Below are 22,149 nucleotides of genomic sequence, written 5' to 3' on the forward strand. Positions count from 1 at the left end.
ACACATTCTTGTTATTATTGTGTATGATGTATTCCTGGTTCTGCTTGTCTTGGCCAGCATCGGTTTATGTAAATCTTTCCAGGCCTTTTTATAATCATCTTGTTCATCATTTTTTATAGAACAATAATATTCCATTACCCTCATGTATCGCAGCTTGTTCAGCCATTTCCCAATTGATGAGCATAACTCCTTTTTCAGTTCTTTACTACCACAAAAAGAGCTGCTCTAAACATTTTTCTTGCTTTTCCTTCCTTTATGATTTCCTTGGGATACAGACCCAGTGATATCACTGCTGGGTCAGCAAAGTTTTATAGTCTAGTTCCAAATTGTTCTCCAGAATGGTTGGATTGTTTCACAACTCCACCAATAATGCATTATTTCACTTTTGTATTTTTAGCCACAACACTTAGCACCGTACTTGAAACATGGAACATACTTCACAAATGCTTTCATTAATTTGTATCCCATAGCCTGGGGATTATTCTCATTGCAGAAAATAGCCTTAAGTTTTGCCCTCATGTGGAATTGAGAGAGTAAACTCAAAGAGAAAAATAGCAGTTTTCTCCTACATCTCCTCCAACATTTATCATTATCTTTTCTTGTCATCTTATTCAATCTGACAGGTGTGAGGTGGTATCCTAGAATTTTAATTTGCATTTCTCTAATCAATAGTGAATTAGAGAATTTTTTCATATAACTAAATGGCTTTAATTTCCTCATCTGAAAATTGTTCTTATTCCTTGACTATTTATCAATTGGGAAATGACTTGTATTCTTATAAATTTAACAGTTCTTTATATATTTTAGAAATGAGATCTTAATCAGAAATTCTGGCTGTAAATATTTTCCCCAGCTTTGTACTTCCCTTTTAATCTTATTTCTGTTGGTTTTGTTTGTGCAAAAACTTTTTAATTTAATGTAACTAAAAACTGTTCATTTTACCTTTCATCATGTTCTCTAGTTCTTTCGTCATAAATTCCTCTCTTCTCCAAAGATCTGATAGGTAAATTATCCCTTGTTCTCCTAATTTGTTTATGGTATCATCCTTTATGCCCAAGTCATGTATCCATTTTGATCTTATTTTGTGTGAGATATGAGATGTAGGTTTATGCTGAGTTTCTGATATATTATTTTCCAGTTTTGCCAGAAATTTTTGTCAAATAGCAGGAGTTTGGGGATTTATCAACTACTAGATTGTTATAGGCTTTGATTATTATCTTGTATGTATCTAATCTATTCCATTGATTCCCCACTCTATTTCTTAGCAAAATACCAAGTTTGATTACTGTTTCTTTATACTATAGTGTTAGGTTTGGTACTGATAAGCCACTGTCCCTTATATTTTTTTTTTCACTAATTCCTTTGATATTCTTGATCTTTTGTTCTTCCAGATGAATTTTGTTATTTTTTTCTATTTCTCTAAAATAATGTTTTGGTAGTTTTATTGGCATAGTGTTGAACAAGTAGACCAACGTAGGCAGAATTGTCATTTTTATTATATTACACACATAGTTTTCTTGCAGTAGAAGATAAGCTCCTTGATGACAGAAATTATTTCACTTTTATATTTTTAGCCACAACACTTAGCACCATACTTGAAACATGAAACATACTTCACAAATGCTTTCATTAATTTATATCCCATAGCCTGGGGATGATTCTCATTGCAGAAAATAGCCTTAAGTTTTGCCCTCATGTGGAACTGAGAGAGTAAACTCAAAGAGAAAAATAGCAGGCTTTTCTTAAACTCTGTGGTTCACTATAACTTGACTCCAGGTACTTTATATGTATCAGTTATGAATCCCCCACCTCTTTACCACAAAAGAAATACTTAAAACATAAAACTTTTAAAAATGTGTTTTAAAAATGAAATAATAATCCTTCACATATATTATCCCATGATGTAAACCTGAAAAATAGGTATTTATTTTGCCTTTGGAGATGCACCATCTGTGTAACTCACAAGTTTCAATCTCCTGTTAAATCAGGGGTTGCCTTGGGCTTTCCTAATCCTTTCTGATGCAACTTCATTCTGGCAATTTCTCCTGGATGTGTTAGATCTTTGCCTAAGAGAAATGGTATAGTTATGAGAAGCATCTTGCACTGGATAGCCGGTACTCATGTAGGCATTAATAGTGCCCAGTGGAAGGCACTTCCTATAGTTACATTATTTTTCTTTGACGAAGATGCTAGAAATCCAATAGAAATGTGACTGTGATCTCACAAAGAGGCCACTTTGAAACAATACAAAGTCGTTTTTTCCTCATTCTTAATAGCCCACTAAATGGGCAATCTTCATGGTTCTGTCACCAGTCTTCTTTGATATAATCCACTGTCACACATATCAATAAATCATTTTTTTTGCTATCCCAAAAGGCTCACATGTACCCTTCACCAAAAAGCCAATTTCTGCATCTTAGAAAAGCAAAGTGTATTCTTCTCAGCAAGAGGCCAATGTGCATGCCTAAACCCAATCATTCATCTGTCAATACATCATTCATCCTTATATCATTTTAAAGATTCATAGCTATTCTTTTTTCCTTTTTGTACAGAGCTATAATTTCACTGGCATAGAAAAGCCCTGATAAAGAAACTCGATCTGCCAAAATGCAAATCAACAATAACTTTCCACTGTAGAAAGTTATTGTATTTTCTGGTATATTGGAAATTTTGAATTCAGGTTTCCCTTATCCAGAATACTAATCTTTATTAATATATCAACACTGCCTTATTGATATTAGCATTCGCTATGTTAAATAAAATGAAGTTGTCTTGGAATTTGGTTGGCATAAAACTATGTTTAGCATAATGACAATACTGTGTAAGAGTCAGGAGAACTAAATTTAACCTTTATTCTATCACTGACTTCCTCGATGCATTGTCCAAGTAACTTGACAACTTTCAAGGGTCTCATTTTACTCATATATAAAATGAGGAGTTGGATCTTTTAGGTCCTTTTTAGCTATAATCTTTTTAGCTCTATGATTCAATGATTTCTCCACAGCAAATTCTAGAAGTATACTGAAGGAGCTTCTAAAAGTAGAGGCTGAAGAAGGCAAAGTGACAGAAAAGACAATGCTTTAAGGGAACGGTTGAGCTTAAATGCAGTGATACACAGGCATCCACAATACTGACTTCTGAGAAGCAGCATCAGCATGAAGCCTGAGCTAGATGATAGCCACTGGGGACCACAGGAAATATTTGCAGATGAAAGCAGATCAGGCAATGGCAAGAGGCCCAGACAATCATACCCAGAGTACCACACACTGGGAAAAAATCTTTGGGTCTTGCCTATGTCAGTCTTTTCAGTTACCCAGGTACCTGCAGACAACAGTGGCAGTTATCAATCTGTTTCAGAAAAGGAGTACCTGTAATAATATAAAACAGAGGACTGAAGACTTCAGAACTAAGTACTCTACTAAAATCAGAGATTTTGAGTTGTAAGAGCCATCTATAACAATCTTTTCGTTTGAAAAATGAGCCTGAGGCCCAAAAATCTGTAATGACTTGCCCCAATGGAAGAATCAGGATTTGAACTTGCTTCCTGATGCCAAACCCAGCATACTGCCTCAGTGCAGTGACATCACAATGGGGGACATCAAAAGGCTTATGGTAGAACCTGCTTTCAACCTCTTGTCAGAGAGATAGTAAAATAAAGAGAATAAGATAAATGTGACCAGACATTGCAAACATGTTTATTTATTTTGTTTAACTGTATTTCCTCATTACATGGCATTGACTCAAGGCTTTCTCAAGGACTTTAGCCACAAAGGAGAGGAAAGATAAAAGGGAGAGTTTTATTTCTGAGGAAGAGAGAAACTCACCGGGAAGTGAAAGCAAAAAAAATTAAAAAAAAAAAAAGTACCGATAAAGCATTCAAAATATTATTTTATTTGATCCTCACAATATGTTTTTTAAGTAGGTAGGCAGAGATAATATCCCAGGGATAGGGAACATTCAGTGAAAAGTCACAGAATGAGGACATGGAGTGTTATGTTCAAGGAACAGCAAAAATACCATTTTAATTTTTTTTTATTTAAAACTTAGGTAAAATTTAAAAAATAGAAAAATTAAATATAAAATATATACAGAAGAACATAAAAAAGGATTCAAAATATATAGCAATAAATTTCCATTTCAAGAAAGCATATATAATAATAGAATATATGGTATTTAGAACTGTCCATCTTTGCTTCCTTGTAAGTTTTCTTTTGTTTATTGCTGTATGCTTTTTCCTTTATTATTTTCTCCCCTTTCTTCCTCCAAGCAGGCTACAATTAAACATGGATATATTTATGTTTGCACACAGACATATATGCATATAAATACATATACATACATATACAGAAATTATTTCTAGCTTCCTATCCTTGCTAACTCTTCTTCTTTACTTCTACCTACTAACTTATCTTTCTATTAACCTTTCCTTCCATCTTCACCTGAAGGATTGCTCCCATATCCTCTCCTCCCCATCCTCTCTCTCTTTATTCCTTTCCCATTAATTAACACATCTCATCCTCTCTCATGGTATAGACCAATGTTGGGAAAGAGAGAGAGAGACAGAGACAGAAAAGAGAATCATAGACATGGAAGATATTCATGGTTAGTAGACATGCCACTAAAGAGATGGAGTGAAGAGATATATAGGAGAAGATACAGCAGAAAACAACCTTAAAAAATTAGTGAGAACAAAGTACCCAGGAAGAGAGAGTGCTCAACAGTGTTGAAGGTTGCAGAGAGGGTGGTAAATATTGTTAGATTTGATTGTAATTTGAGTAGAATAATAAGGCTAGAAGATGTATTATAGGGGTGTTAAAAGAGATTAAAGTAAGTAAGAAGAGTCAATGTTGATGCTTTTCTCAAGCAGTTTAGCCACAAACTTTATATAGTACAAGCCATAAACTATAACTAGAAAAGGTGGCCTGATCCAATGAGGGTTTTTTTTTTTTTAAAGATGGGAGAAATATTGCTATATTGTAATTACCAGAGAAGCAACCAATAGATAGAGATTAAAGAATAGTGACAGATTGAGGATAAAAGGGAGGATGGAATAGTATGGAGAATAGATATAAAGGTAATTTACATTGGCAGGGGGAAAAAACATACATTTCTTCAAGAGACACCAGGGTAATGGAAGATAGTGGAGGAACACACCCTGAATAACAACCAATGATGTGGAATGGAGAAAGAGTTATTGGCTAACAATCTGGATATATATATATATACTTTTTTTTCTTTCCATGAAGCTAAGAGAATGGGGTTGAGGCTTTAAAGCTTAAGAAAGTATGAAAATGGAGATGCCCAACAGGTACAAAAACGTGGTCAAGAAGAACTCAGAGAAGGAGCTGACAGACAGGAACAGGATGAAATGGAGCAAGTGGGAAAATTCTTGGTGGAGCCAGAAAGTCTATCTAGAAGACAAAACGCAAGACTATCACCTGAGTCTGAAAGAGGAGGGATTTTTTAAGAGTTCAAAGGCTTGTACCTCAAGGAGGAGGAAAATGATTCAATGGCACCAGCATCACACTTCTGCAAGCTTGTCCAGTGGCCATAGCACGACTTCTGCGCCCACTCTGGGCCTTTCAAATGCCACAGTGGAAAGGAAGACGATCTTTGGACCAGGTACAGCAGATGGCCCGACTGCTCAGTTTGGGGCTGACAAGGAAGCCACCGATCCCACGACCAATGGAATCAGCCAGCCGGCTTTCTCATCTTCCAGTCACTGCACAGAGGGGAAGACCTGCAGTGCCAGTACTATGCTGTCAGCCGGCTGCCTTAAACTGCTCTTTGCGCAACTGGGTTGTTAAGCACGTGGACGCCAATCCCCTCGGCGACCTGGCGCCTATCTTAAAGGCGTCAGGTAAGAGATACTTCACAAACTTCGAGCAGCTGCTCTGGCCTGGCCTGCTGTTCTGTGGCCGTCATAGATGCCCCAAGATGTCCCCTTTTTGTTTTATCCAGACAAAGCCGAGGGGGCGGTAGAAAAGCGCGCAGAAGCTCTACTAGGGAAGAAACTGCCTCAGCTTGGCAGTGGCGCCCGCTGCCTCCTTTTCACTTTGGCCAAAAAGTTGACAGCGCAGTTCTGGGTCCGTTGAGCTCTGACCAGATGGAAAACTTCTCTCCTGGAAACGTGCATATATTTGACAAAGATGAGACCCTGGTTGAGTCCCATCTCTTCCCTCTCCCCCATAATGCCTGAGGGACACACGGATGCATCAGCTGTTGAATGCAAAGGTACAGAAGAAGGAAAAGTGACTGCAGTCAAAGAAGCGGATGCCTTTTTTTCTAAGAAATACAAACTTTTACTAAAAAAAAAAAGATAATGATTTTAAAAGAGAAGGACGTGGGTCAACTGCACTTGAAACTCACTGTTGTTGAACTCAGCTTCTAGTTCTAGCGGACACCAATTTAAATAATAATACTCGCGAATGTTTTCATTCCCCCAGCATACTCTGCTCCCGAACCGGCAAGAACAAAGTACTCTCCCCCAAATCCTCCCTGTCTACGAGAAGAGCACCACCATCCCGATGATGATGCTCATCTGAACCAACACCACAGGCCGCCCATGAGCCGCACAAAATTCTTCCGGAGAAAAAGGAAGGATGAAGGAGGGCACAGGGTTCAAAGACTTGTTTGCCACGTTGCTACTTTCCCCCCTTATACTTATTCCTTTTATTGTTAACTTTCTACTTTGACATTCTAAGAACATTACAAGTATTCTAAAAGGTATAGTGGGGGGGGGGGGGAATTACTATGGCCAGTAAAAGCTTTAACTGGGAGAAAAAAAAGGGTGGTGGTGGTGGTGAAGGAAATAGACTTCCAGGAGTACATTCAAGATGGTGAAATACAGAAAGCAGTCAGCTAAGCATTCCTAATCTTTCCCTACAAAGAACTTTAAAATAACTTATCAAAAAATGAATTCTGGGAGGGGCAGAGTCAGCAAAACATCTAAATGGGATGTTCCAACCTAAGACAACTGGAGGAGTGGAAAGAGAGAGAAGATGCTGTTTGACAAGCCCATTGACTGTATACACTTCTGCGTCATAGTTCAAGGGCAAAAAGGGACACTTTTGTTTAAGGAGTAGCAGAAGCCCTGAGAAGAGGCATCATGTTTGGTCACAAGACTTCAAGGAAATCAAGGATTGATTTTAATCCCAAGGGATCAGAGACTTTTCTTAGGTAAGGACCACAATCAAGAGGAAGAAAGCAGTGACCACACCTCTCCTCATTGCACTCCACTTTGTAAGCACTACACACTCCAAAACTGAGAAACGATCTCTGAAAACACAGTATAAAAAATCTTGAAGCTTGAGACTGTGCAACTCCTCTCTACCCCATGTTAGGAACAAAGCCCAACTTTAATATAATGTTCAAAATCAAGAAATAGTGTGGGAAAATGAGCAAGCAAACAAAGAAACAAAAAACCCTGACCATTAAAAAGTGGTGCTGGGGAAGTTCAAGACACAACTCAAAAGAAGACTTATAGCAAAGCCTCAAAAGGGGTCAGTCATAAAAAAGTATAAAAAGTCAGCCATAACTGGAATTAACTAAACAACAGCAAAAGAAATAACAGCAAAATTCCTCTGAAAGAACAAAAGGCCAAGACCATCAAGAGAATTAATGAAAAAAAAAATTGGGAAGGAAAGTAGCCTACCAGTTCTAGATTTTAAATTATATTACAAAGTAGTAATCATCAAAACAATCTGGTAATACCTAAGAAACTGAGTAATAGGTCGGTGGAATAGATTAAGTAATTATTTACTTAAATAGTAGTACATGACTATATTAATTTGGTATTTTATAAACCCAAAGATCTAAATTTTGGGGATAAGAATTAATATTTGACAAAAAATTACGAAACTACAAACTAGTTCAACAGAAATTAGGGCAGTTAGATACTATAATAGGTGGATTGTGGGACCCTAAGTTAAAAAGAATCATCTTTCTGAGTTCCAAACTGACCAAAGACACTTACTAGCTGTGTGACTCTGGGCAAGATACTCAACCCTGTTTGTCTCAGTTTCCTTATCTGTAAAAAGATTTAGAAAATGAAATGGAAAACCATCCCATATCTCTGCCAAGAAAACTCCCAGGGTCACAAGCAATTGGACATGACTGAAAAACAACTACCAACATCACAGGTATAGACTAACATCTCACAGTGTAGACCAAAATGAGGTAAAAATGCATAATTGAATCTTATCATAAAGGATGATAATATAAATAAATTAAGGGATCCTGCCAGATTTAAGGATAAGAGAAGAGTTTCTGAGCAAACAACAAAGATCATGAGAAATAAAATAAATAATTTTGTTTATGTAAAATTTCTAAAAAATTTTGCATAAACAAAACTAAGGCAACCAAAAGTAAAAGAAAAACAGGAAACTAGGTAAAAAATTTACATCAAATTTCTTTGATAAAGGCCTCAAATATGTAAAGAACTGAGCCAATTTGTAAAAATAAGAGCCAAATGGTCAAAGGTTACAAGCAGGCAGTTGTCAGAAGAAATCTTCAAGGTTATTGATAAACACATGAAAAATGCTCTAAATTATTTTGATCAGAGAAAATTTAATTACAAGATACTACTTCTCACCTATCAGTTAGCTAACATGACAGAAAAGAAAAATGACAAATGCCAGAGAAGTTAAAAAAAATGGAACACTAATGCACATTTGTCAGAGTTGTGAACTACTTCTACCATTTGGGAAATCAATTTGGAAGTATCCTTAAAGTATTATAAAATTCTGCATATCCTTTAACCTAGCAATACTACCAAAGGAAAAACACCTATCTGTAGAAAAAATAATTTATATTAACTTTTTTATATTAATTTATAAATTAAATTATATTTGACAAAGAATTGGAGATTCAGGGCATGCCCATCAACTGGTGAATGGCTGAACAAGTTGTGTTATATTATTATGATAGAACACTATTGTACTAAAAGAAACGATGAGAAGGATGGTTTCATAAACTTGTATGAATTCATGATAAGTGATATGAACAAAAGCAAAAAAAAATATTGTCTGCTGTAACAACAATATTGTAAGGATGATCAATTGGAAAAAGAAGGAGATATAATGGGACAATTAGATCACATTAAGAGGTGCAAAAGACCTATTACAATGGAGGGAAAGTAAAGAGGGGGCTGAGCATTGTCTGAAGTTTGCTCTCACCAGTTTGGGCTTTAGGAGTAATTTTAAGTAATTTAATCATTCAGCTTGGTTTAGAAATTTATCTAAAACTATAAAGAAATAGAAGAAAGAGAAAAAGAAAAGGGAGGGACAGGATAGAATGGAGGGCAGAAACACGAGGGAAAAAGATAAGAGAAAGAGGGAAAGGTGATAGAAGATGAGGTAGTGGGTATAGTGGGTTAAAAAAAACACACACACATAACTAAGGACAAGGTGGAAAGAGAACAAAACTATATACAGGAGAAAAAATTAGATGGAAAGAAATACACAGCTAGTGTATTTGTGATTGTGAATCAGATGAACTCTCCCATATAAAGGAAGTGAATAGCAGAGTGGGTTAAAAAAATAGAATCCTGCAATATGTTGTTAACAAGAAACACATTTGACACTGAGAGACACATACGAAGTAAAGACAAAAGATTGGAACAGAATTTATTGTGTTTCATCTGAAGTAAAAAAAAAAAAAAAGTAGGGATAGCAATTCTGATGTCAGATAAAGCAAAAATAAAAATAGACCTAATTAAAAGAGATAAAGAAGGAAAGTACATTTTAATAAAGAGTACCATAAACAATGAAGTAGTAAGAATAGTAAATGTGTAAACAGTAAATGCATCAAGTGGTAGAGCAGGCAAATTCCTAGAGAAGATTTTAAGGCAGTTACAGGAAAAAAATAGACAGCAAAACTATTCAAGTGAGGGACCTCAACCTTCCCCATTCAGAATCAGGCAAATCTAACCACAAAATAAACAAGGGAAAAAAAAAAACTAGAAAGGTTAGTTGCATTCTAAAAACCTAGATATAATAGGCCTCTGGAGAAAAAAATGAATAGGAACAAAAAGGAATACACCTTTTTCTCAAGAGTACATGGCACTTACACAAAAATAGACCATGTACTAGGGTAAAAAACCTCCCAATCAAATGCAAAAAGGGCAGAAATAGTAAATGCTTCCATTTCAAAATAAAATGTAATAGAATTATATAAAATAAAGGACTACGGAGAGATAGACTAAAAACCAATTGGAAATTAAATAATCTAATTTTAAAGAATGACTGGATCAAACAACAAATCATAGAAACAATCCATAATTTCATATGAAAGAATGACAATAGTGAAACAACATACAAAAACCTATGAGATGAAGTCAAAGCAGTTGTTAGGTGAAATTTTATATTTCTAAATACCTACATGAATAAGATAGAAAAAGAGATCAATGAATTGGGCATGCAACTAAAAAAAGGCTAGAAAAAGTACAAATTAAAACCCCCAATTAAACACCAAATCATAAATTCTGATAACTCAAAGGAGAGATTAATAAAATCCAAATTAGGAAAACTATTGAGCTAATTAACAAAACTAAGACTTGGTTTTATGAAAAAAAATAGGTAAACCTTTGGTTAATTTGATCAGAAAAAGGAAAGTAAAAAACCAAATCATCAATATCAAAAATGAAAAGGGTAAACTTACCACCAATAAAAAAGAAAGTAAAGCTATAATTAGGAACAATAATGGGTAAAATAATATTTTGCCCAACTATATGGCTGAATGTTTACAAAAAAACAAAAATTGTCCAGGTTAACAGAAGAGGAAATAAAATACTTAAATAGTTCCACTAAAAAAAAAAAAAAATTAAAGAAGTCATTAATGAACTTCCTAAGAAACAATTTTCAGGACCAGATGGCTTCATAAGCAAATTCTACCAAACCTTTAAAACACAATTAATTCTAATATTATGTAAATTATTTGAAAAAAGAAGTAAAGAAGGAGTCCTGCCAAATTTCTTCTATGATACAAATATGGCATTGATACTTAAATCAGAAAGAACCAAAATGGAGAAAGAAAGTTACAAGTCAATCTTCCTAATAAATATTGATGCAAAAATTGTAAATTAAATATTAGCAAAAAGATTACAGCAACTTATCAGCAGGATTATACATTATGGCCAAGTAGGATTTATATACAGAATGCAGGGCTGGTTCAATATCAGGAGAACTATTACCATAATCAGCCATATCAATAACAAAATCAAAAGAAATCATATGATACTCTCAATAGACGCAGGAAAAACCTTTTGACAAAATATAACACCCATTCTGATTAAAAACACTAGAAAACATAGGGATAAAGGGAGCTGTCTTTAAAAAGATAAGTAGTATCTATCTAAAATCTATAGTAAGCAACATTTGTAATGGAGAGAAACTGGAAACATTCCCAATGAAATCAGCATTCCCATTATCACCATTATTCAACATTGTACTAGAAATGCTGGATTTAGCAATAAGAAAAGAAAAAGGAATTAATATAGGCAATGAGGAAATAAACTATCACACACTTAGCAGATGATACGATGATATTTATCCTTAGAGAATCCTAGAAAATGATCCAAAAACCTACTGGAAACAATTCAGAGCTTTAGTAAAGTTGCAGGATTTAAAATAAACCCACCCAAATCATCAGCCTTTCTATATATTACTGACAGATCCCATCAGAAAGAGAAATAATTGTAGACAAAATAAAATATTTGGGTCTCTACTTGCCAAGATAAACCCAAAAACTATAAGAAAACAATTACAAAATACTTCTAACAAAATAAATTCAGAGCTAAACAACTGGAAAAATATCAATTGTTCATGGCTGGGCAAGCTAATATAATAAAAATAACAATTCTACCTATATTGATCTACTTGTTCAGTGCAATACCAATCAAAATACCAAAACATTATTTTATAAAACAAGAAAAAAATGATCACAAAATTCATCTGGAAGAACAAAAGATCAAGAATATCAAGGGAATTAATGGAAAAAAAGTTAAAAGGTTGCTGGCTTAGTAGTACCAAACCTAAAGCTATACTATAAAGCAGCAGTCATCAAAACCATTTGGTATTGGCCAAGAAATAGAGTGGTACATGAATGGAATAGATTAGATAAACGTGACACAATGATCAAGGCCTCTAGCAATCTAGTACTTGATAAAACCCCAAACTCCAACTTCTGGGATAGGAACTCAGTATTTTACAAAAATTGCTAGAAAACTGGATAATAATATGTCAGAAACTCAGCATAGACTATATCTCACATCCCATACCAACATAAGATCAAAATAGGTACATGATTTGGGCATAAAAGATGATACCATAAATAAATTAGGAGAACAAGGAATAATTTACCTACCATATCTTTGGAGAATGAGGAATTTATGACCAAAGAAAACTAAAGAACATTATGAAAAATAAAACAGACAACTTTGATTACATTAAATTTAAAAGTTTTTGCATAAACAAAACAAGTAGAAATAAGATTAAAAAAGAAGTACAAAGCTGGGAAAAAATCTTTATAGCCAGTTTTTCTGATAAACATCTCATTTCTAAAATATATAAAAAACTGTGTCAAATTTATAAGAATACAAGTCTTTTCCCCAATTAATATATGGTTAATGGATATGCACAATTTTTAGATGACAAAATTAAAGCCATCTATATTCATATGAAAAAAATGTTTTAAATCACTATTGATTAGACAAATGCAAATTAAAACAGTTTTGAAGTACCACCTCACATCTTTCAGATTAGCTAAGATGACAGGAAAAGACAATGATAAATGTGGAGATCATGTGGGGAAAATGGGACACTAAGACATTGTTGGTGGCATTGTGAAATGATCCAACCATTCTGAAGTGCAATTTAGAGCTACAAAGGCTTATAAAACTGTGCATATCCTTTGACCCAGCAATGCCACTATTGGATCTGTATCCCAAGGAAATCATAAAGAAGCAAAAAGGACCCACATGTGCAAAAATGCTTGTAGCAGTTCTTTTTATAGAAGCAAAGAATTACAAAATAAGTAGACATCTATCAGTTGGGGAGTGGCTGAATAAATTGTGTTATATGAAGATAATGAAATACTATTGTCCTATGAAAAATGATGAATTGGCTGATTTTACAAAGGCCTGGAAATATTTACAAGAACTAATATTGAATGATTAATCAGAACCAGGAACACATTGTTCACAATAATAGCAAGAATGTGTGATGATCAACTATGAAAGACTTGGTTTTTCTCAATGGTTCAATGATCTAAAACAATCTCAATAGAAATTGGATAGAAATTTACATCTGCAGAATTATGGAGATTGAATGTAAATCAACACATGCTATGTTCACTTCTTTTTTCTGTTTTGCTCTGATTTTTATCTCCCAACATGATTCATAAAGCAATGTGTATTAAAAATAAAAAGTTTAAAAAATAAAAATGAAAAGATGAAAATGTTTGTTTTGTGATCTGTTTACTTGTATTTGCCACTAAACAAAAACACTACCCTCTGGAAGACCTATCAATTTATATGTTGTTTTATAACTTCTGCTTCTTGGACATTGCAAACACAACTTTCTGAGTCTCCCTCTCTCCATCATAAAAAAAAAAAAAATACGTATAGATCAATATATGTAGAGGAACAGCATGGCATAGTGCATAGAAAGCTAGTATTAAAGCCAATCCTGTCTCAGATTCTCACTAACTGTATGACTATGGACAGCATGCCACTAAATTAAGATAATAGTAGGAAGAGAACTGTGGGAAGGGAAATGTTTTATTCTTGCCAAAACCACCAACTAAAACTCTGCACAATCCTCAGGGATATTTATTAAGTTAGAAAGAAAATACTGATAATAGAGAATTATATTCTCTATTATATACATATGTATATATAATTATATATTATATATAACAATTATATAAATATATACTTGTTTTCAATTATAAAAAAGGAGTCTATTTTTTAAAAATCTTACTTTATGGGGATTCTTTTTAAAAATATTGCTAAGCAGAGAAAATTGAAACCCAGAGGAATCAAATCATATTCCCAAGTTCATACATAGAGTAGAGCTGGGATTTGAAGCTAAGGCATAGATGAACCACTAGTCTGTTTCAGTAGCATAATTTTTCATATTGAATTGACAAAACCAAAAATCCTTGAATGTGTTTGCATGAAATTATTTTGCTTCAATGGTTTAGTTTGCTGGTTAGAATTTTCATCTGACTTAGCTATTTTTTTTAAACCCAAGGATCAGGCACATAGGTGTGGTTTGAATGCTCTTTACTTACTAACCATATTGTGCCATATTTTTAAATGGCAAAATGAAGATCCTAAACACAAACACATTTGCCACATGACAAAGCTGCTGCCTGCCATGACAGGAGATATTACAATCCTCTAGTTAATACAATCAGTGGAGGAAGTCTATGAACAGTTTCAATTGAGATGAAAAGCCATAATGACGACGTTTATAACATCTGTCACATTAGATTTGCTTTCTCTATATATCTCTCTCTAGAATAATAGTGATTTATACAAATTGCTTCCTGCTACAATTTATATCTGTGTAAAGACACTACCAAATATATGGAGTATTTTATTTGCATCAAATTGGATGTCTGTTTAATTGTATTTGCTACTAAATGAAAATACCACCCTTTGGCAGATCTGTTTAGATATAATGGTTAATTTATTTGGTGGTTTTTATAACTTAAGCGTCTTCTACTTGTTAGACATTGCAAATACAACTTTTTTCCCCCCATTCTTCTTGATTCCATAAACAAGTATTCACAATATGTAAATATATGTTGAAAGGGAACATGATATAATAGATAGAGATTTGTCTAAGAGGAAAAAAAGAAATGAATTTATATTTGGCCTCCACATCAAGATTGAATGATTGTGAGTAAGTCCTTTTATCTCTTTATACTCTTAGATTGCAAGCTGCATTGAAGATGACAAAATTCATTGATAAATGGAATGACCTTACCTGGAGCTTTATGTACTGCAGATGTCCAGAGATATTCCTCATCTCTGTCTCTATTGCTGTCATATATGCTGGTGAATCAGATCAAAATTAATTAAGATACAGTAGATAAAGTGTTATTTGGGCATCAATTAGACCAGTTTAACTTTGTTCTTTGATGGCTGAAAACTAGGTAATTAGGGGAAATCATTTATATCAATCTTTGCTTCAGGAAGTTGGCTGAGACTCCAATTCAGATGGAGTTTGGTCCTTAAGCACAAAAGTTCCTACAGCGAAAAAAGCATACATATAATTTCTGTAGCAGGGAGTTCCTATGAAAAGTGGGATGGTCAAAGGCATTTTGTTCTCCTGCTAGGTTATTCTTAGGAAATTAGTTATCACCCATCCCAAATGCCTTGGTGGCACAAAATCTACTCTGCTATGTCTTGTCAAATAAAAGAAATATAAATTTGTATCCCAATAAAAATCCTTCAGAGAGCTAATAGATTTTAGAGGCAGACTAAAACACAGATCTTTAAGCCTAGATTTAGATGTACTGCTTCCTGTCACTTCCCCATGGAAAGAGGTCTCTATTAGCTTTATTAGTGGTTATATAAGGAAGAGGTGATTCTAAAAGCTAGAAACTTAGGACAATTAAGTGAAATGGATATTTGTCAGGAGGACTGAGTTCAAATTATCCTTACATAGCTATTAGTTATGTGACCCTGAACAAATCACTTAACCAGAATTACTCCCCCCCACCCCGCCAAAAAAAAAAAAAAAAAAAAAAAAAAAAAAAACCAGGGGCACCTAGGTGGCACAGTGGATAGAGCACCAGCTCTGAAGTCAGGAGGACCTGAATTTAAATCTGGTCTCAGACACTCAACACATCCTAGCTGTGTGACCCTGGGCAAGTCACTTAACCCCAATTGCCTCAGCAATATAGTTAGATAGATAGATAGATAGACAGAGATACAGATATATTAGAAATTTGCTCTAAAAGAATTAAAGATTTTGTCTTGTATTATATGTTTCCAAACCCTTTTATTACCAAGTTTGTGGCAAGAGAAGAAAGAGCAGTTTCCAATGGAGAAAGATATTTAAAATATGTTAATTTCATGCACAAATTTCCTAACTATCCCCTCGGTCCTTTCACACAGATGTATTGTGCATGGTTCCTCACGTAATCTTATAGACACAACTGTTGGTGGTTGATTTGGAGCTCGAATCAAGTTTCCTGGAGACACGGCAGTGGTTCTCAAAGTATGGTCTAGAGAATCCTGGGGATCTCTGAAACCCTTTTCGAGAGGGTCTACAAATTAAAAAATAGTTTTTATTTCCAATATGGTAAATATCTATAAATATAATCCAGATAAACAAAAATGTTTTGGAGAGATCCTCAATAATTTTTAATAGGATAAAGATATTGAAAACAAAAATTTGAGAACCACCGCTCTAGAGGGTTGATAATGGTAGGGGAAAGTATTAAGATAAATTTCATTCCTAATTGAATATGATAATGTTTAATTTTGAATGTTGCTCTGAAGGGCTATATCATAAAACTTATTAATAAGCATTTTATATATAATTGTCTATTAAGAATGGTCATGTTAAGGAAAATTGGTCAACATATTACTGCGGAAAAAAATTCCAAAATCACTATTTTGTGGCCAAACCATGACTTTTTTTTTGGGGGGGTGGGGTGGGAGTAGAAATACCCACACTTTCTATTAGTAGAAAAGAGATCATGTTCTGATGATGCTTGGAAATTAAACAGAAACACTTTGGTAATCTATAATATAAAGAATCTACAATGTTGAACCCATGTGTTCTAGCATACTAGTAGTTCATCATAGATCATAGCTTTAGAGCTTTGCAGAATAAAAATAAAGCACAGCATTATAGATCAAGAAGGGGGTTCAGAAACAGTCTAGCCCAATGGCCTTTACTGGACTAGATTTATTTGCCAAGGTCACAGTAGTAACTCAAAGATAGAATCTGAACTGAAGTACTCTGACTTCTGAGCCAATTATTTCTCTATTTTATCACCCCCTGGTCCTGAGCTAATTTCATAAAAAGAAACATCTCACAAGTGAAGGATAAGTTACTGTATGTATTATCATTCTAAATAGACTATAAGCTCTTGGAGTTCTGATTTGTTTCTTCTTTAGTTACTTTGTTAGTAATGAATCAGTAAGTCTTGTGGAATGTAGGAACTAATAATATTAGAGGGTATGGTAGTCTGAAAGAAAAAACAAACTAACAAACTTGTTTATAGATATGATCATTTTTGTTTCAGACTTTTTTTTTTTTTTTTTTTTTTTTTTTTTTTGGTATAGCAATACTCATTCTTTTTATATTGCACCCTTTCTCCTTTCTATAATCTTCTATTCCTGGAACCTTCCATACTAGAGATTTCCATCCCTCATGCAAACTTTATAATAGGTTCTTCTCTGCCTAAGATTTCATAGGTGATAAATCAATCAGAAGAACCTGAAAGAGAGGACCGCTTTTTTAGTCATTTTCAATACCTCAGTTGTAGTTATAATAGATGTAGAAGGACCATCCATCTAACTGGATGAGAGCTGAGACCACTGATGACAGAACTCTGACCACATATCTGGTTGTCACTTCTCCCTGACTTCTTCTTCCTTCCTGTTAGTTGTTGCTTTAGTTTTGGGAAAGGAGTACTATACCACCTTAATATCCTTATATTTGTTGCTCTTGTCTTATGTGCTTCCAGACTTGGTGTCCTCCCATAAGTCCTTCCTTTAAATTGCTAAATAAAGATCTATTCTTTTCAGTGTAGGATAGATAGTCTAATTATTCTGCAGAGTTCCCTTTAAAGTCTCAAATGAAATGGAACAGATGGTGGTAAGTATAAGAAGATATAAACATGGAACTGTATATGAATGGATTTGAGGCAGATCATTGTTATGTAACTCACCCTTTCTTCCTGAGGTCTTTTCTGGCCATATAGCTTAATTACCTCTAATTATTCCTTCAGCCTGAGACTGTTTTCATTTCACAGATATGCTTTTTATTACTCAATTCTGAATATTATTAGTCTAATTACTTAACATCAATTCCTAATGGCTTGCAATGCTTCCTAAATTTGATCCTTTTGTATTTTCTTCAGTTATTTCATTTACATTTTTCCAAATATCACTGACACAAGGAATGCTTACACCCATGTGCTCTGTTCTAGATTATAGCATATGAGTAATTAATCATAGATCATAGCTTTAGAGGTAAAAGAAACTTCAAAAGCTATCAGTCCAAATTCCCCATTTTACAAACAAGGAAATTTAGGTATACAATGTGATCTGTCCAAGGTCACAGAAGTGTCATAAATGGGATCTAAATCTACATCTTTCTGACTCTAAAACCAGAACCCTTTCCAGTACACCGAGTCTAAGTACTCAGGGACACTTATCTGATGTGCATAAGATTTTGAAATAGATTCATTTTTCCTTTTCATACTGATCATTTAATGATTTGTTTTTAATAATAAAAAAAACTTTATAATCATGTAACACTTTCATGTTGATATATAAATTCATTTTATATAGTAAAATATTAATTGTAGAAAATTCGAAACCCTTAGATTATCAATTAAGTTACTAAAGCATTGATGATGATTAACTATTATTGAACCTCAATCCACAAGGACTCCACAAGAGAAAAAGAAGCCCCTAAGTAGACTATGTGCACATGGAATACAAGGGCTACAGCATTTGAAAAATAATTTTCAGGGTTGCTTTATGAACAGTTAGGTGATAATATGGGGTTAAAGGATTTCATTATCTTTTGAGTTATGGAGAAACAATATTCATTTCACTGGCATTTTTTCTATCACTCTGACAAAAATAGTCTTTTCACAAAGACCCATTAGAATAAGTCTCTTTTGCTCTCCTTTTGTTCCTCTTTTATTTCTGTCCATTCCTTATTTTTCTTTTGTTTTCTTTCCCTTTCCTTATGTGTAAAGTGGATGAGCTCTATTTTTACATAATCTTCAATTCTAAATATGCCTTCCCCTTCTCCCTATCAAATGAGCTACCCCTTATAGCAAATATTTAAACCAATAAGAGTTTCACAAACCTAACTTACACATAAATAGTATCTAATGGCATATGTAAACTCAGATCACCATTGAAAAGATGGGAGGGTATTTTCTCATCTCCTTTCTGGGACCAAAATTTGTCATTATAATTATATATCATTGTTTGTTTTATTGTATGCATGTGTAATTTAAATATTTTTTTCTGAACTGAAGATATGAAACAAAAAAATTTTATAACATAATAGAACAAGAAAAAAAAAAGATTTAACATGAAACTGCAAATCTAATAGTGACTTGCTATTCCTTTAAAAAATATAATAAAGTTATCATGTAAAAAACTTTATTTTTCTTTCCCCTCCACAGTAGACACGGCTATCATTAGACACAAATTTAGCTAACTAGCTCTCTACACTTACACATACATACATATTTGTATACATATGCATATACATACATACATACACACACATATATATTTACAAGTGTATATATTCAAATGTAATTTATAAATGAGAATATATGCATATACCTACATACATATGTGTGTGTGTGTGTGTGTGTGTGTGTGTATACATACATACATACATAGGTGCATATTCATTCTTTCTCTGGATGCAGATTGAATCTTCCTTCCTATGTCCTTTATAGTTAATTTGGTATTGTAACACTGGAAAAACCAAGGCAAGATCGAGATTAGAGGTTTTTAATATTTTATTAGAGGGAAAGTTTGGATTGGGTCTAAAACAGGATCCATGTTGACCCCAGCCAGCTGGATTCGACTCTTGTCTCAAGACAAGCCTGAGCAAGGGATTCCAAAGACTCTTATATGGCTCCAGCAATCAGGGAAACAAAGGCAAAGTGGGGATAGAGCACTGGTGAGCAGGAGTTCCAGGAAAGAACCATAAATTTAGTTCTAACAGGTTGAGGGGGAAAAGGGATCATAAATTCTGATAAGCTGGGAGACTAGGAACCACTAAGCCTGGTTCAGAGGGTCCTATCTAGATACCTGAGATAAGCCATCTGGAATTTATGACTCTTTGGAATTCTAGTGGCCAGGGCTCCAGTCCTAATGGCCAGGAAGGGGGTTTACCACCAGGGAGACTAAGGCAGAACGATTCAGGAAAACTAATGCAAGTATTTGCATTAGCTAAAATGACTTAATTACTCAGAGTTGTTCTTAAAACTATTTAATTTATAGTGATATAGTTGTCGTATTGTTTTCCTAGCCTAGCTACCTTTACTCTTCATCTGTTCATAAGTCTTCTGATGTTTTTTCTGAATTTCTTGTTATTATCAGTTCTTATGGCCAAGAAATATATGGCTCTAAATCTGTAAAAACAAAACAAAACAAGAACTCAAAAGCTGTCTCCTGAGATGGAAACAAAAAAACTGAGGCCCAGAGAGAGAGTGTAAATTACCCAAGAGCACACAGAGATTAAGTGGCATAAATGAGATTTGAAACCAGATCTTCTACTCCTTTTATGCACTGTATTTGTTTGTTTGTTTTCATTGTTTTTATCATCTATCAACAGGCTTTGTTTCTAGCTGTATACTCTCACGTAAGTGTTATTATAAATATGTTAGTATATATTTGTAAGGGTCGGGGAGGAACCTAGCATGGTGTATCAAGGAAGTAAAAAGGCTATAATGCCTGAGGCACCTGGATGTGAACTCTGTGGTTAGCAGGAGTTGCTGTGAGTGCAGAAACTGGCTGCATTGAGGATGCATCCTCAACAGAAACCGTCATCTTCTCTTATTGGCTGTTGTGTGACCTCAGAGACCCAATATCAGGAGTGGGGAACAGGAAGTAGCAGAGTGGAGGATGTGATCACCTACAATAAAGACTTGTGTTCACAAGCTCCTATGTCCGGGTGCTCTGTTGAACAAAGAACTGCTACTCAACAAGGTAGCATCCAGAGACATCTGAAGACCTGGGATAAAGTAATACTGGTGACCAGTGACCTTGATGGTCACATATATTCAAATTTTCTTTTTCTCATTGCCCTCCTTGAAATATACTCATAGGAAGAGGTTTCTAGGTCAAAAAGTAGAGATGTTTTGCTCATTTTTTTTGCATTATTTTAAATTACTTTTTTAATAATGATTGGCTCCCAGCTTCATAAATGTTGTTTTAATGTGCCTATCTTTCAGTAATTCATCCACCTTTTGATATCTTTGTTGTGAGCATTTTCTTTTTTTCTTCTGCTTCCTTTTTTCTTGTTCTTTTTTTCTTTCAAATTTTTCTTCTTATACTCCCTCATTGTTGCTATTGTTCAAACCTATAATTTCATGGATGTAGAGGGACAATTCATCTGTTACTTACAATTTTATAAATTATAGTTGCCTAGATCATTGAATGATCAAAGGACTTGCCCATAGTCAAAAAATCAGTAAAACAAAAATATTTAATTTAATTTAATCTTATTTCTCCTCCTTTTCTTCCTTCTCTTTTATCCTTAACCTTTCTCTCTTTAAGATGATTTTTCAAAACTGTTTGTTAATGTAGACACAAACTGTAACTTGTCACTTCAGTCAAGTTTGGACATAAATGAAAACATCATCACTATGATGAGGTTCTTGTGCCAGTCAGAGTTGTGAAAATCCTCTTTTGGTTGTCTCAGGTCTTTCATAAAAGAATTCACAAACCTGAAGAGTTTAGGTGGCAAAAATAGAAGTTTATTGTTGGATGAGAAGTCAGCTTTGTTAGAAAAAGCAAAGTCCCGTGGCAAAGTCCAATTAGGAAAATGGAGGCTGGCACTGAGAAGAGAATGTCTTCTCAGCAGACAGGAGTGTGGGCAGGAAGCTATTCCCTACTCCAGACTGTTGCAAAGAAATGAATAAACAGAAATATTTTTTATGAGCAGTTCTTGGGGGGGGGGGGGGAGAAGGGGTAGTGTGAACTGATTGGATCAGGATCTCCCAAATGAAATTGCTTTGAAGACTTTTTTCAGCCTGAATTTGAATGGGCATCTGGCTATCATATATCCTTAGAAATGGATCAGCCTGAGAAATAGGCTCTCTCACAGACTCCATAGAGCCTGGGAGACCCTGATCTCTCAGATCAAAAGGGGACACAATTTCAGAGTGATAATTTTACAGATTAAAGGGAACACAATT

The 22,149-nt window shown here is 34.3% G+C and overlaps 1 pseudogene; it reads left to right on the plus strand.

Moving 5' to 3' along the window:
- Window positions 1–5,508: 5,508 nt before the first annotated feature.
- LOC127557247 (nuclear pore complex protein Nup50-like) lies at window positions 5,509–6,378 on the plus strand (annotated as a pseudogene).
- The last annotated feature ends 15,771 nt before the right edge of the window (window positions 6,379–22,149 follow it).

The sequence above is a fragment of the Antechinus flavipes genome, chromosome 3, assembly GCF_016432865.1.
Source record: "Antechinus flavipes isolate AdamAnt ecotype Samford, QLD, Australia chromosome 3, AdamAnt_v2, whole genome shotgun sequence".
Classification (NCBI taxonomy): Eukaryota; Metazoa; Chordata; class Mammalia; order Dasyuromorphia; family Dasyuridae; genus Antechinus; species Antechinus flavipes.